Raw genomic sequence first — 17370 nt, 5'->3', positions numbered from 1 at the left:
TCATCCAAATTAGCTTGTTCCTGAGGGTCTGAAAAGAGCCCTTCACCTAGAATTTTATCTAGGGAAACGTCAATTCCCTTCGCCTTTTCCTGCTGTTCTAAAAGTCTAGCCTCTTGCCTGAATAAGCATTTCCATTTTAAGTGCGGTCCACTCTCAAGGACCGCGGAGCTCAGCTGGAGCCAGTCCAAGGGGGTTGCTTTGCTTGTTGTGGCCCAAGATTTTAGCATCTCTTTAACAAAAGGGGAGTGCATCCCAAAAGACATGATGGCCTGTTTAATTTCTTTGAGATCATTCATACGGACAGGCTCCCATGTATCTTCCTTGATGACCCTAGGGTTTCTGGAACCAACCACCTTTTCTGTTGTTATTACAGGAAAGGCATGTAGAGCTGTAGGTAGAGCTTTGTGAAAATTGTCCCGGAGGGATTTATCCACAGATGTAGTTAAAATTTGCCTCTCTACCCTTTGCTCTTCTTCATCAGAATTTAGAAATTCCTCAATCTTTTCAATTCTATTCACCATTGCTTTTTGTAATGTCTGAATCTCCTGCCCAGAATTATGTTCTAAAGCCTTCATTGAGGATTCTAGAGTATGAAATTTGTCCAGTAGAGATAACTTGTCATCTTTGGACATAATTTTTATGGCATAAACCGTGCCTTCTTGTATTGACAATCTTTCCGCCAATCTGTCATACGCTTTAGACAAAATTTGATTGTCACATTCAGCAGTTTTGATTCTCTCAGTTAACGTTTCAGTTCCTATAGAAAGGGACTGCTGAAACTTACGATCTAATTCAGCTGTTCCTTCTTCCATAGTAATGAATTTCTCCTTAACATCAGAAAGGGACTGCTGAAACTTACGATCCAATTCAGCTGTTCCTTCTTCCATAGTAATGAATTTCTCCTTAACATCAACCTGTACTTTTTTTAGATTTTACTCAGTTAGCCGAGTCATGTTAAACAAAGATTTGTTTTCTTCCTGGAGAACTTCAAACTGATTCTTGAGAAGATTGTTGTCACTCTCAATAGTTTTTAAACTTTCAACCTCTGCCTTAAGAGATTTGATCATTTTCCTATTATCAAACCAAATAGTGCTAAGGAAAATTAAGAATCCCAGGAATATCCATATATGTGGTGTGGTAGACACCTCTTGTAAGATCTCCCAAATGGTGCATTCAAAAGAACTATTGAAATAGGCTGCGGTCACGTTGTCAGACATTATTTAGAAAAGAAAAAGTTCTCTTACCTGTAATAACTGGTTCCTGCCAGTGGTGGCGAAAGAGCCCAGTTGAATCCACGTGTCCTAAATCTGAAATAAAAGGACTCAAAAACAAAATTGAAACAGACACCAAGCTGATAAGTATTTTTTGCCGGGGCTCTCAGGCCGCTGTCACGTGACCTGAGCGCTGGCGGCGGTGGGGGTGGTGGGAGGGGGAGCAGACACAGGCAGCGCGCATGCCGGCGGGCGGTTGCGCACGGGAAATCTGGCCGGGGCGGCTCGGAACAGAGGCTTAGGCGCTGTTAAAAAGGCTCTGTGGATATCAAACTCACTGCTTGATACTCTAACAAGCAGCAGGGAAAATCGAGTCGCTCAGAATCTCAGCTGTTTCAGCGCGCGCCCAGAGAGACTGCTCAGAATCTCTACTTCTTCCGGGCGCGCCCAGAGAGACCGCCGCAGCAACCCCGGGGTGCAAGAGACTCCGTTCGGGGCCGGTTCTCGGCAAAGCCCCACGGGGGAGGCGCCAGATGTACTGGCACAAAATAAAGGCAATGCAGATATCAAAGAATATTTACCAGTTTATTGTTAAACTTACTGAACCAAAGTTCCAGCGTAGCACAGGTAGCGAGGAACAAAATGGACGAGCCGCCTCTCCGCGCACCCTTTATTGGTATGGATTCGCCTGAGGCAAACCCCGCCCTCTAAAGGGAGCTGATTTAACCCCTTTACTCCAGTAGACGTTACTTTGGAATTAGGCAGGGATTCCTTGGAGGGCAAAAGAGTGCAGTACAACAAAAAAGATGGAACCCAAGAGATAGGTAAAATTATTTAAAAAGTTCCCAACAAACCTTCTGTGTATTTCATCAAGTTTGATAATGACTTCCATATCTATGTCTATGATTTTGTGAAGATCTGCTAAAGTGAAATTCTCAAATTTTGAGGGGCAGACTTAATTCTCTTCTTGGGAATGTGTTTTTTCAGAGATACCTCAGGTCTTCTATGAATCCTGGTATCTTTTCCAATGGATTATCCTTTCTCAAAGAATAAAAATTTGTTAACATGTTGTGTTATTTGGTCAATGATGGATTGTGTTTGGTGGATGGGGCATCACAGAAATACATGCCTCAAAACAAAGCAAGATTTATGGTCTTTTCCCCTTGGAGAGTAAAGGACTGGGGATGCGTGGTGTGGTAAAGGATAAGATGGCTGTCAAGGAAGCAGTGGAGAAGGGACAAAAAGTTGTATGATCTCGGGGCGGTATGAAGCTTGAGGGAAACCATGTCAAATGGAAAGATGTGACCGATATCAGCGTGAGGTATTGGGACTTAAGAGGATAAAGAGTAGATTAATCAGGAAGGGACACAAATGTATACTCAAAATCAGAGAAAATTAGGTTTCATTTGATGAATGGTTTAATTCGTACTGGCTGTAAGTCAAAGGATGTTTGATCTCCACTAGAGCATGTTGCTTAGTGAAAAGTGTCTCCGCTCAGTTGCTCTTCTCCAGTAAGGTGGACATTAAGTTACCTACTTAGTTTTGCCAGAATTCTGTCTGCCACCTACTTTGTCATGCCTGGATTCGGTATGCCTTGAACTCTCATAGGTCTTATCCATGCCATCCAACCCTTGTCAGTTCATTTAAATAATTGCCCTGCCATATCTGGAAAACAGTGTTCCCTTTCATTGATCATGTTCTGTAGTACTTGGGCTATAAAACTCATGAACACACTCACCCACACACAGGATAAACATGTACATATGATGCCCACTAGTGTGTGACATGCACACATATGATGAATGCACCGAACTCCATAATATCAGTAAATTAGGGAATCCATGATGCTAGGTGGAGTCTGGCAAAGACCCCACACACCCATCAAACCGCCAAATACCAGTATGGTACTGATGTCTGACTCCCATCCTGTAAGGAACCTGCCATCCTGTAACTGGGCTATTTTTGGTTCCTTCATCTTCACAAACTTGGTTAAAATGTTAGAGTTGTCAAACTGGGAGTTAGGGTCCAGCATGTAGATCAGCTGTCCCAGGTCAGGTGATTTGGCTACAATTTGGGTGAGAAATTGTACCAGGGAATTCTGGTACACCCTCTCCTCTTCTTCTCCCTGTCCTCATCATCACTCTTGTGGGTGGACCTGGAGCACAAAGAAGGTAAAATGGAATAAGCCTCCTCCTTAGTGGAAAACCTTGTCAATCCTTAATTTGACCTGACTCTCTGAGGGAATGCAGCACATTTTTTCCTACTAGGTCTCCTCATTCATTGGTTCACTCATTTTTTTAATGAATGATTGAATTCATCCATTCTTCCTTGTCTCTCTCTCTTCTTTCTTCCCTTCTTCCATTTCCCCCTTGATTGTAGAAATTTGAGCAGCAGGGCTGCATCCCCATGGGGCCGCCTTGTAAGGTTATGCTCCGAAATAACAACACAAAACTATTCATTTCAACACTGCCTGCCACATTATTTTCAGCTTCTTAACCCATGTCTAATAATGTATGTTGCAGCACGAGGTGTGCTTAGAAGGAAAGATTTAGCCTGTCTGACCTGGTGGCTGGCTGTATCGCCATCTGCCTCAGAGTGCAGAGCTACCATTTCTGCCCATGGCAGAGCTGCATGGCATCTCTAAGGTCAATTCCTATTCCTCCCAGCATTCTCTTATGTTTATTCCACCCACCTATGTTCTAACCTTTCAGGCCAAACATTTTCTTTATTTAATTAGCCAATGACCTATACTCCATCATTACTCATATTTCTGTTTAAACAAGAACGAAATCTTTAACTTTAACATAGCAAAATTACATATAACAAAACAGTTTTCAAGCAAGAATTACAGTTACAATATTTATATCTATTTTATCTTTTATCATAACAATGGAAAACTATAACTATCTATCTATTCTTCAACTCCATCAGAGACTCCAGAATAATACAGTATTACCTAAGCAAACAAAAAGTAAGCCATTTTCAAACTCTAGAAATGACAGAGACATCTCGCTGCCTGGACAGTCACCCAAAGTTCCTCTGTACCGTTGGTGTTTCCACCCTCAGCCTGCAGGCCCATAGTTTCCAGCAGACATTTCCATGAAGCAGGAAATTTCAAAGGCAGTCACTATCTGCTTGTCTTGAAGAATGTTTTGCTGACCCTTTCCTGAATCAGGAACACGAAAAGATCATCTCACATTTAGGCAAGTTCAGTAGTCCTCTCTCTGAGTGTTTTCTGTGTACAGTTTATGCAACAATCCAGGCAAGAGCAGTTTCTTCCCCAAATGGCTATCAAACTCCATAAGGATCCTCTTTGATGCCCATCTTCTTCCTGAAGTAGATATGTGCTGCCAAGAGTAGAGTGTCTCACTGTCATGAAAAACCCTAAGGTACTAAAACATTAAATAGCCTATTTTGTAGTCTAGAGAGATATGAATAATACCTATCTAACTGAAATATATATATATATATATATATATATATATATATATATATATATATATATATATATGTAGCTAGAAAATCTAACTAACATGACTACAAACTTGACGATTATTAATGATTATCCATTAATAACCTATATACATTATATTTTTAAATGAACTACACAATCACAATACCTTAATTAAGATCAAAAATGCATATACATATAACAAAATTGACCTAAAATCTCTATCAGTAAAGCAAAATCTTTACTAATGCAAATATTCATATCTATATCACATCCCACTTTAAATGTAAAAGAACGTTTATAAGCCATATTTGGGAACGTGGGTGCAGTTTCTTCTCTCCAAAATGCTTCCTGCTGAATGGTGGCATCATTATTGATTTATCTCCGTTGGCAGGTGAGCGAAGCAAATTTTTAAAGGTGTTCACAGCAACCTTTAAGTAGGGAGTGGTCCATCCTACCATATTAGGCTAGAGGCATCCACAGACTATCACCCTCTGTGAAAACAAAATAGAAACTCCTTTCCAAAGCATCATGTCCTTAGATCCAAATTTCAAAGTCAAGGCATTTTCAAAATATCTATGTTGGATTATTTCAGCAGCTTTTATAAAGAAACATCTTTTAGCAGCTATTGCTACTGCCTCAAAATTCAAATGATTCAAAAAGAGCATAATAGCATACAATATCGAAATTCGCTGTGAATTTTCCATCTTTGTGTGCTTCAATTTAACCTCTATTTTGTTTATTTTTCCTTTTTATTTTTTGCCTTTTGAGACAGGTTCTCTGTATCTTTGACCTGGAATAATTCTGTATACCTGTCTGTCCTTGAAGTCTCAGAGATCTGCCTCTCTCTGCCTTTCAGGCATTGGGATTAAAGGTGTATGCTACTACACATTGAACTCACAAAGATCTGTTTGTCTCTGCCTTCAAGTCACTGGGATTAAAGGCGTGTGCTACCTCACCTTGAAGGTACAGAGGTCAATCTCCCTCTGCCTCCCATGTGTTGGGTTTACAGGTGTGTACTACCACACCCAACAACTCTCTTCCTTTTTTTAACTTTAAGAACTTCAAATTTTAGCCTGCACATATTTTTAACACACTGTAAATCATTTAAAAATTTTCTTTGTCTTTGAATCTCTCTTTACTCTATTTCTCTCTCTGTTTTTCTGACCACATGAGTCTTTCATTTACCAAGCAATCTCAGTAGGACTAAAGCCGTGGCTTTGCTGGCCAGATGTAGCCCATTCCTTAGCTTTCTGCCATTTCAACCTTGTGGCTGAGGTACCGAACAGAGCCGCATTCAGTGCCACAAGTCTACAGTGTTTCAAGGTCCTTGCCATCAAAGAGGCTGCAACAGACAACACTCAAGCCCTCTCTCTGTAGCTGGCCCTCCATCCTCAAACAGTCAGAGTTTGCCCAGGCAGGATGGCCCAGAAAGCCGGCATTTTAAAACAACACAGTGTTTTTTCCTGCTACTACTGAAAACATACGAGCATTCAGTTGGCTTTTATCAACACCATTTCAATGTATTGTGGCAGGACCTCTTAAGGGCTGCAGGGTTTTGCAGCTGAAGCTGAGTCAGCAAGCATCTTTTAGATGAGAGCCCTTGCTTTCTTCTAGCAAGCAGAGCAGACCGAGAAATCGCTGCTACCAAGAAAACATGCTTTACTCTATCCCAAGCTTTCTCAGGCTTTCAGTGGATTCAGTTGTCCACAAGGCTGCAAGCCATTCTGTAGTTATTTGAGCAGCGAGGCTGTGTCCCCAGCACCACGGCCGCATGAAGGTTATGCCTGAAATAAATACACAAAAACTGTATTCTTTTAAACACTGCTGGCCCATTAGATTCAGCATTTTAACCCATTTATAATAATCAGTGTAGTATAACGAGGTGCACATACCAGGAAAAATTCAGCATGTCTGACATGGTGGCTGGCTGCATCAACAACTGCCTCAGAGAGCAGAGCTATGGCATCTGCCGGGGAGAGGTGAGCATGGCTTCTCTGAGCTCACTACCTCTTCCTCCCGGCATTCTATTTTGTTTACTCCACCTACCTATGTTCTAACCTATCAGCTGAAGCGGATTCTTTCTTTAATTAATCAATAAACTTCTTCTGTCACTTTATCCTTTCAACAGCTTGCCCATATAAATCTCCCATGTGTCTTCTGTTGTATAATCTTTCATTTGTAAAGAACTTGCACTCTCAGGGGAGGATTTTTCTGACATCTCTGTGGATGGAGATCATATGAGGAAGATCAGATGAGCAACCATGACAACTCTAATGCTGTAGAGTTAGGTGGACCAGAGATTGATGGCTGACATTCCTGTGCTATGCATAAGATGCCCCTGAACTCTTGCCCTGTTGAAAGACAGGCAGACATCAAGTTGGTCACACATACTTAACTCATTCAGGTTCACAGTTACTGTAAATGGAGTTTTAATTCTTCTCCTAAACTAATAAAAAAACCAAGATTAGGAGAAGAGAAGAGCCTGAAGTAAGGCCTCAAAATGGGTCATTTTGCAAAGGAAAGGCTACCTGCCTCCATGTATGCTGTCTCCCTCTCTTAGTCAAATCCATCCTTCCAGTGTCTAGCTAACAGCTAACCATAGGATTGAACCCAACTGCCTTTGATTTCTGAAATAAGTGCTGTCCCCTTAAGGTCTCATAACAGCACAGGAAGGTGTGTAAGTCTGTCCCAGCAACAATTTAAAGCAATTCTAGGACACCAAAGATGCAGCAAATTTGGTTAATTGGTAATATAGATCGTTCTGATGGGACAAAATAATTTAGAATTAAAAAAAAAAAACAGATTGGTGTAATCACGATGAATTTATGTGATATGGCACACACAGGCTTCTGGTTCTGAATACTTCATGCTCGGTGGGTTTTGGAGATTGTCGTGACCCTGAACCTAGCTGGAGGCTTTGGGGCCTTGAAAGGACAAGACTTAATATTTCAGGACATCCTTGTACTTGGTCCCCACTGTTTATTGATTTCCTCACAGAGAAAGAACAGCCATCTTCTCCTGCTGCCATGCCTTCCCCACATGAACAGAGAGAAGACCCTATACACACAGGTCGCTTGTATCACATGTGAAGGCATAAGTCACAAACAAACTCCCACAGCAGTTTAGAATTGTGATTAATAGAATGATTAGTTCTTGAAAGGGGAAAAACTTAGAGATCACAATCCCTGACAAAAGCCCTCTGCAGGATCAGAAATGGAGCCTAGTAGCCGGAAGAGAAGCTCAAGCAAGAGATCAAGCTGAAGGAAGAAGGTGCTTTGTAAAAGAGAGAGAGACCACAACTCAATGGGCTGGTATCTAGTGGCTATTCAGGAAACATCACAGAGAAAGGATCTGCTTCATGCATGAGAGTCACCGATGATTTCCCTTTAAGGAAAAAACCCATCAAAACTCCCAATAACATCATCAGCATTCAACAACATGTCTATGATTTCTTTGCCTTGCCTTTGATTGTGCAGTAAATGATGCTGATAGTTAATCTGTGCAATTAATGCAAATTTCCTTGTAACTGACTAGACAGAATTGACAGGTTATCTTAAACACAGCAGGGAGTCACTCTAAGATGGAACTGGTTCATCATCACCTGTGTGACAGTGACATAATTAAGATCTTTCCTTTGTCTATAAATCTCATTATGTTCAACATGACATGTTGTCATACAGATTTCTTAGGGTTTTGTCCCACTGGTGGTTTCCTTGGTATGCTTACATAATTTTTGCCAGATCCAATCAGTTTTGCCATGCACTCTCAGCTCCACGTCATTGTGTTCCCCTTATGTTCCAGTCCAGGCATTTTAGACCTCTTGTAACTGTTGTAAGAGTATCTCATGTTCCACCTAAATGATTTAGGGTTTTGTTTAGGCTGGGTTTTATCTTCCATCACTGAGTTCATTGACTTTCCTTGGGCGTAATTCCTGGGACACTGAGCCTAACTCCTGGGGGATTCCTCCAGTTATTTCTCCTTTCTTAGATAGTTTACACTCTCACTATTACTGTGAGAGTGTTCCTGTAGCAAATATTCTTCTCAAGATGAGAAGAAACTTCAATATTACAATCCATTTGTTATTGTGATTTAAATACACACACACAAGTTAATGCACATATACTGATGATATCTCAATTTATGGGGCCATTCTGGGGATGTCAAGATCGATATCTCTCGAGTGGTTCTCAGAAGGCCATAGGGTGACCCTCTCTATGTACTTAAGCAGGGAGGAGAAGTTGACCGCACTGTGACATGTCCCTAGGAACTATGTGTGCCTTGTCCCATAGTCAGACTGATGACTGACTATCTTGAAAACCACCATGGAACTTTTGTTTGGCAAATGATGGAGATCAAGTCAGGGTCAAAATCAGAAAACTAGATGGAGCTTCCAAGCTCCAGTGGAAGAGCAGATGGATGGAGAAAAAGAGCAAGGATGTCAGGAATATGAGGGCTTGGTCCACACTATGAGACACTGTGCCTGAACTAAGAGGATTTCAACTAATCCAGTGACCTGGGAATGAAAGAACATGGGATCAAACTGGAAGCTCTGAATGTGGCTGACAATTGGGGCAGACGGAGAAGCCAAAGATAATGGCACTTGCAATTGTCTGCATATCATACACTGGCTTTTTGTGATCATATTTTTTGTGGATGCATACCTTGCTAAATCTGGATGGATGAAGGGTGGGCTTGGACTTCCCACAGCTCAAAGTACCCTGCCCTCTATTTGGACTGGTGTTTGAGTGGAGAGGTTTATTTGCGGAGCAAGAAGAATGTGGGAGGAGGAAGAGAAGTGGAAAGTTTGATAATTATTATTATGAAGTAATGGAAAAATCAATAGAAAATAACCAATGAGGACATTGGAGCTAGGAAAAAAAAAACATTCATGTGAGTTGTTGATCAGACCAAAAATTATTTTACAGAAAAATAAAAAACACATAAAGGGGTTGAGTTACTTGGAAAATATGACTCAAGTAATTGGGAAGAAGATTGGGGTTTTTATTTTGGGTCTTCATGGGGCTGTATGAGCAGCATTTTAGGACCTGTATGCTGGATATTTCTGGGGGTTAGTAGGGAAGAAACCTGGCTAGGAGGAGTTTTATGACATAAGTAGAGCCTTGATGATGTCACAAAGCTTTGGTTGGGGGTGGCAACTCTGTTCCACATGAAGCACTGGTCTTCTGTGAAGGTGGGCTTACTATCTTCACGGTGGCTGAGGAGGTCAGTTCAGCTCTTGGGCTCCACAACTGTTCAACCAAATTTCCAGAAGTTGGAATCTAGAGAGCCAAGATATTTTCTTTTGGTAAATATGTTTAGGAAGCAACTAGGACCTCTGTAGTCAAAGAAAGGTTTCTTTCAAATCTGCTCTGGGTCCAAAATTTATGTCGTTAACAGCTCCTATATTTGATAGCTGGGGGACGGTTAATGTCAGGTATTCTCCCCACTCTATCTTTGCTAAAAATGTCCAATTCCTCAGTCCACTTAAATGGCAAAGATCCTCTTTGTCCATATGTGTTTTAAAAGATAATTATTTCTAATAGGTGCTGTTGCACAGATTAATGTTTTTTTCTTTTGGCAGTTTGACACACAGTACTCACTTCTCTATTGAAGATACAGAATATCTTTATGTAATCAACCTGGATCTGGATCAGGAGACACAACAGAGAGAGCCAGTGGACTGGAGTGCCATGACCTTGGGCAGGTGGTTATAGATCAGCCAACTAACCAGTAGCTTGAGTGGTAAGGAGAGGAGTGGCTGTTCTTTGAATTCTTTGCCATCTGTTCAGATATTTCTTTCTCGCTATAAGTATAGGCATAGATTCCTCTCTCATTGATATAGTAAATCAGGAAGTAGGTTTCTCAGTAGAGGTCAATTGCATTTTGCAGCAGGAATATGTCTCTGATACACATATACTGAGCTGTAGACAAGAGTTTGATAATTTTCCTATTAATTTCTTAAGAACATATTCCATTTAGGTATCCAAATCTATTCAGCCCTGCCTTTTTCACCTGCTCCAAAGTTATTCCTAAAAAGAGCCTTGACCTCACATCCTCACCTTCTTATCCTTGCAGGCACTTATGGTGGAGGAAACCACTTTGTGTCTCATTTAAACTGAAGAGTTCTTCCTATGCAGAGATTGGCAGCTATGAAGCCCAAGCACAGAAACAGAGCCAAGAGACAGTGGAACAGGAGTGCTGTGGCCTATCTCAGAAAGTCTCCCGCCATGATGAAGATGCCTCTTAGTATGAGTTGCATGCCACATCTCCAAAAGAAGAATGGGCCATCGCTCCAGAAGCAAAAACTTAGTAAGCCTTTTGAGGCCCTGGAGAATATTGTTGGCCGCAGAATTTCTCATGGCTGGAAGGAAGCCAATGAACCAGTCACCCATTGGAAAGCCATCATTCTAGATCAACTGCCAACATATCCCTCTCTCTATTTGTTGAAATATGATGGGATTGATTGTGTCTATGGCTTGGAGCTTCATAGTGACGAAAGGATTTTAAACCTGAAGATCCTGCCTAATAATGTGCCATTTCCTCAGGTGACAGACACTCATCTCTCAAACACCATAGTTGGCAGAGCAGTGAAACATACATTCATGGGCACAAATGGCTCTAAGAATGACTGGAACGGGATGGTCCTAGAAGAGGTGCCAATCATGAAGACCTAGTTTTATATTACCTACAAGAAAGATCCGGTCTTGTACATTTACCACCTCCTGGATGACTACCTGGAAGGCAACCTCCACATCATGCCAGGCTCTAAGGAAGAGTGGAGTGGCTTGGTCCCAGATGAGGTGCAGACCATAACGACCTGTTTCTACATTGTCAACGAGAATGATCCGGTCCTGTACCTTTACCACCATCATGATGATTCCATTGAAGGCAACCTCCACATCATGCCTGAATGTCCTCCAGTAGAGGTGACTTTGGAATTAGGCAGGGATTCCTTGGAGGGCAAAAGAGTGCAGTACAACAAAAAAGATGGAACCCAAGAGATAGGTAAAATTATTTGCCAAGTTCCCAACAAACCTTCTGTGTATTTCATCAAGTTTGATAATGACTTCCATATCTATGTCTATGATTTGGTGAAGATCTGTTAAAGTGAAATTCTCAAATTTTGAGGGGCAGACTTAATTCTCTCTTTGGGAATGTGTTTTTTCAGAGATACCTCAGGTCTTCTATGAATCCTGGTATCTTTTCCAATGGATTATTCTTTCTCAAAGAATAAAAATTTGCTAACATGTTGTGTTATTTGGTCAATAATGGATTGTGTTTGGTGGATGGGGCATCACAGAAATACATGACTCAAAACAAAGCAGGATTTATGGTCTTTTCCTTTTGGACAGTAAAGGACTGGGGATGCGTGGTGCGGTAGAGGACAAGATGGCTGTCAAGGAAGCAGTGGAGAGGGGACAAAAAGTTGTATGATCTCGGGGCGCTATGAAGCTTGAGGGAAAACCATGTCAAATGGAAAGATGTGACCGATATCAGCGTGAGGTATTGGGACTTAAGAGGATAAAGAGTAGATTAATCAGGAAGGGACACAAATGTATACTCAAAATCAGAGAAAATTAGGTTTCATTTGATGAATGGTTTAATTCGTACTGGCTGTAAGTCAAAGGATGTTTGATCTCCACTAGAGCATGTTGCTTAGTGAAAAGTGTCTCCGCTCAGTTGCTCTTCTCCAGTAAGGTGGACATTAAGTTACCTACTTAGTTTTGCCAGAATTCTGTCTGCCACCTACTTTGTCATGCCTGGATTCGGTATGCCTTGAACTCTCATAGGTCTTATCCATGCCATCCAACCCTTGTCAGTTCATTTAAATAATTGCCCTGCCATATCTGGAAAACAGTGTTCCCTTTCATTGATCATGTTCTGTAGTACTTGGGCTATAAAACTCATGAACACACTCACCCACACACAGGATAAACATGTACATATGATGCCCACTAGTGTGTGACATGCACACATATGATGAATGCACCGAACTCCATAATATCAGTAAAGTAGGGAATCCATGATGCTAGGTGGAGTCTGGCAAAGACCCCACACACCCATCAAACCGCCAAATACCAGTATGGTACTGATGTCTGACTCCCATCCTGTAAGGAACCTGCCATCCTGTAACTGGGCTATTTTTGGTTCCTTCATCTTCACAAACTTGGTTAAAATGTTAGAGTTGTCAAACTGGGAGTTAGGGTCCAGCATGTAGATCAGCTGTCCCAGGTCAGGTGATTTGGCTACAATTTGGGTGAGAAATTGTACCAGGGAATTCTGGTACACCCTCTCCTCTTCTTCTCCCTGTCCTCATCATCACTCTTGTGGGTGGACCTGGAGCACAAAGAAGGTAAAATGGAATAAGCCTCCTCCTTAGTGGAAAACCTTGTCAATCCTTAATTTGACCTGACTCTCTGAGGGAATGCAGCACATTTTTTCCTACTAGGTCTCCTCATTCATTGGTTCACTCATTTTTTTAATGAATGATTGAATTCATCCATTCTTCCTTGTCTCTCTCTCTTCTTTCTTCCCTTCTTCCATTTCCCCCTTGATTGTAGAAATTTGAGCAGCAGGGCTGCATCCCCATGGGGCCGCCTTGTAAGGTTATGCTCCGAAAAACAACACAAAACTATTCATTTCAACACTGCCTGCCCCATTATTTTCAGCCTCTTAACCCATGTCTAATAATGTATGTTGCAGCACGAGGTGCGCTTAGAAGGAAAGATTTAGCATGTCTGACCTGGTGTCTGGCTGTATCGCCATCTGCCTCAGAGTGCAGAGTTACCATTTCTGCCCATGGCAGAGGTGCATGGCATCTCTAAGCTCAATTCCTATTCCTCCCACCATTCTCTTATGTTTATTCCACCCACCTATGTTCTAACCTTTCAGGCCAAACAGTTTCTTTATTTAATTAACCAATGACCTATACTCCATCATTACTCCTATTTCTGTTTAAACAAGAACGGAATCTTTAACTTTAACATAGCAAAATTACATATAACAAAACAGTTATCAAGCAAGAATTACAGTTAAAATATTTATATCTATTTTATCTTTTATCATAACAATGGAAAACTATAACTATCTATCTATTCTTCAACTCCATCAGAGACTCCAGAATAATACAGTATTACCTAAGCAAACAAAAAGTAAGGCATTTTCAAACTCTAGAAATGACAGAGACATCTCGCTGCCTGGACAGTCACCCAAAGTTCCTCTGTACCGTTGCTGTTTCCATCCTCCGCCTACAGGCCCATAGTTTCCAGCAGACATTTCCATGAAGCAGGAAATTTCAAAGGCAGTCACTATCTGCTTGTCTGGAAGAATGTTTTGCTGACCCTTTCCTGAATCAGGAACATGAAAAGATCATCTCACCTTTAGGCAAGTTCAGTAGTCCTCTCTCTGAGTGTTTTCTGTGTACAGTTTATGCAACAATCCAGGCAAGAGCAGTTTCTTCCCCAAATGGCTATCAAACTCCATAAGGATCCTCTGTGATGCCCATCTTCTTCCTGAAGTAGATATGTGCTGCCAAGAGTAGAGTGTCTCACTGTCATGAAAAACCCTAAGGTACTAAAACATTAAATAGCCTATTTTGTAGTCTAGAGTGTAGTAGTAAGAGCGGCGGGCTGAGTCCCCACACCCGGCCGCCTGAACGGCTATCTTTACCCGAAATAATTACACGGAAACTGTATTCTTTTAAACACTGCCTGACCCATTAGTTTCAGTTTCTTATTGGCTAGCTTTTACATATTGATCTAACCCATTTCTATTAATCTGTGTAGCCCACAAGCTGGCTTACCAGGAATGATCTTAACCTGCGTCTGTCTGGAGTGGGAGAACCATGGCGACTCCTTGACTCAGCTTCTTTCTCCCAGCATTCCATTCTGTTTACTCCGCCTACCTAAGGGTTGGCCTATCAAATGGGTCTAGGCAGTTTCTTTATTAATAATAAATCACTCCCACATCATTTCCCCTTTTTCTGTTTAAACAAAAAAGAAAGGCTTTAACTTTAACATAATAAAATTACATATAGCAAAACAGTTATTAAGCAAGAATCACAGTTACAATATTTATATCTATTTTATCTTTTATCATAACAATGGAAAACTATAACTACCTATACATTCTTCAACTCCATCAAAGACTCCAGAAGGATATAATATTACCTAAGTAAACAAGAAAATGACAGAGACATCTCGCTGCCTGTACAGTCACCCAAAGTTCCTCTGTACCATTGGGGCATCCATCTTCAGCCTTCAGGCCCATAGTATCCAGCAGACATTTCCATGAAGCAGGCAATTTCAAAGACAGTTCAGTCACTATCTGCTGTGTCCTGCAGAATGTCTCGCAGACTCTTTCATGAGTCATGAACCCCAAAAGACCGTCTCACCTTTAGGCAAGTTCAGCAGTCCTCTCTCTGCGGGTTCTCTGTGTCCATTTTATGCAACAGTCCAGGCAAGAGCAGTTTCTTGCCCAAATGGCTATCAAACTCCATAAGGATCCTCTTCGATGCCCATCTTCTTCTTGAAGTAGATTGGTGCTACCAGGAGCAGAGTGCCTCATTGTCATGAAAAGTCCTAAGTTATTAAAACATTAAATGCCATATTCTGCAGTCTTTGAAAGATATGAAGAATGTCTATCTAACTGAAATGTATCTCTATATATCTAGAAAATCTAACTAATATGACTACAAGCTTGACTATTACTGATGATTATCCATTAACCTATATTTCTTAATTATACATTACATTTTTTAATGAACTACACAATCACAATACCTTAATCAAGATCAGAAATACATATACATATAACAAAATTGACTGTAAAATCCATACCAATGCAAATTATTCATACCTATATCATACCCCCCTTTAAATGTAAAAGAACATTTATAAACAATTTTTGGGAATATGGGCGCAGTTTTTTCTCTCCAAACTGCTTCCTGCTGAATGGGGGCGTCGTTAATTAAGTCTTTCATGGTATAACCTGTGTGCCAGGGTCATCTCAGTTGGCAGTTGAGTGAAGTAATTTTTTGAGGGTGTTACAGCAACCTTTCAGGAGGGCATGGTCTATCATACCAAATTGGAATAGAAGAAATCCACAGGGTCTGGTCCTCTGTGAAAACAAAAGAAGACCCTTTCCGAAGCATCATATCCTTAGACCCAAATTTTGAAATCGTAATATCCTTATATCCATTCTGGTTTAGCTTGGCAGCCCATGTAATGAAATGTCTCTCTGTACTTAGCTCCTTCACAGTCAAAAATTTTAAAGAAAACACAATGTACATAATCCAGAATTTCTGTGAATTTTCCATTTTTACGTGGCTTATTTTTCTTTATTTCTTTTAATCTCTTAACTATCTGTACTCTGTCTCTTTAAAGACTTTACCTTTTTTTTTAAACCATTAACTTTATTCTCTATATTCTTTTTCTTCTCTCTCTCAAGCCTACGTACATTCATCCAACAGTATGGTCTTTTATGTCTGAATCTGTTTTATTGTGAATCTGTAACATTTTTTTTACTATCCAGGAGCATTTCTTAAAATGTTAAGCAGTTCTTAAAAACTTAAGTTGCACCATGTACAGGTAATACGGTAATAATGTACAGCCTGTTTCCTGCCCAATCTAAACCTTAACTGCGCTGTTTTTATGGTAATTACGGTAGTTCCTACCTGAGACCAGCACAGTTCAGCATGGCGGAGCTGCTCAGCTCCTGCCTTAGAGCCATTTGGTGCCCCTGAGCCACACACAGTTCCAGGCACACAGCAGTCCACATTGCCATCAACCAAGCCGTAGAGCTTTACTCCAAATGCTCCATTCAAAAGCTCTGTCTCCCACAGAGGCCAGACAGAGATTGCAATGGCGGCACAGCCCAAAAAGCCGGCATTTTAAAACAGCCAGTTTTTTCCTGCTGCTGAGTCAGGACAATTTCTTTGTGGCGCGCAACCCACAAACAGCAAAAAGCTGTCTAAAATTCTCTCTCTCTCTCTCTCTCTCTCTCTCTCTCTCTCTCTCTCTCTCTCCTTTTTAAGCCCTCTCAGGTTTTACGTGGAGTTCATTAGCACGTTGGGTGCCACTCTGTAGTAGTAAGAGCGGCGGGCTGAGTCCCCACACCCGGCCGCCTGAACGGCTAGCTTTACCCGAAATAATTACACGGAAACTGTATTCTTTTAAACACTGCCTGACCCATTAGTTTCAGTTTCTTATTGGCTAGCTTTTACATATTGATCTAACCCATTTCTATTAATCTGTGTAGCCCACAAGCTGGCTTACCAGGAATGATCTTAACCTGCGTCTGTCTGCAGTGGGAGAACCATGGCGACTCCTTGACTCAGCTTCTTTCTCCCAGCATTCCATTCTGTTTACTCCGCCTACCTAAGGGTTGGCCTATCAAATGGGTCTAGGCAGTTTCTTTATTAATAAGAAATCACTCCCACATCACTAGAGAGTTATGAATAATGCCTATCTGACTGAAATATATATATCTATGTAGCTAGAAAATCTAACTAACATGACTACAAACTTGACTATTATTAATGATTATCCATTAATAACCTATATACATTATATTTTTAAATGAACTACACAATCAAAATACCTTAATGAAGATCAAAAATGCATATACATATAACAAAATTGACCTAAAATCTCTATCAGTAAAGCAAAATCTATACTAATGCAAATATTCATATCTATATCACAT

Source organism: Microtus pennsylvanicus, chromosome Y (assembly GCF_037038515.1).
Source record: "Microtus pennsylvanicus isolate mMicPen1 chromosome Y, mMicPen1.hap1, whole genome shotgun sequence".
Taxonomy (NCBI): Eukaryota; Metazoa; Chordata; class Mammalia; order Rodentia; family Cricetidae; genus Microtus; species Microtus pennsylvanicus.
The sequence above is the reverse complement of the archived record's forward strand: the minus strand, read 5'-3'. Positions refer to the sequence as shown.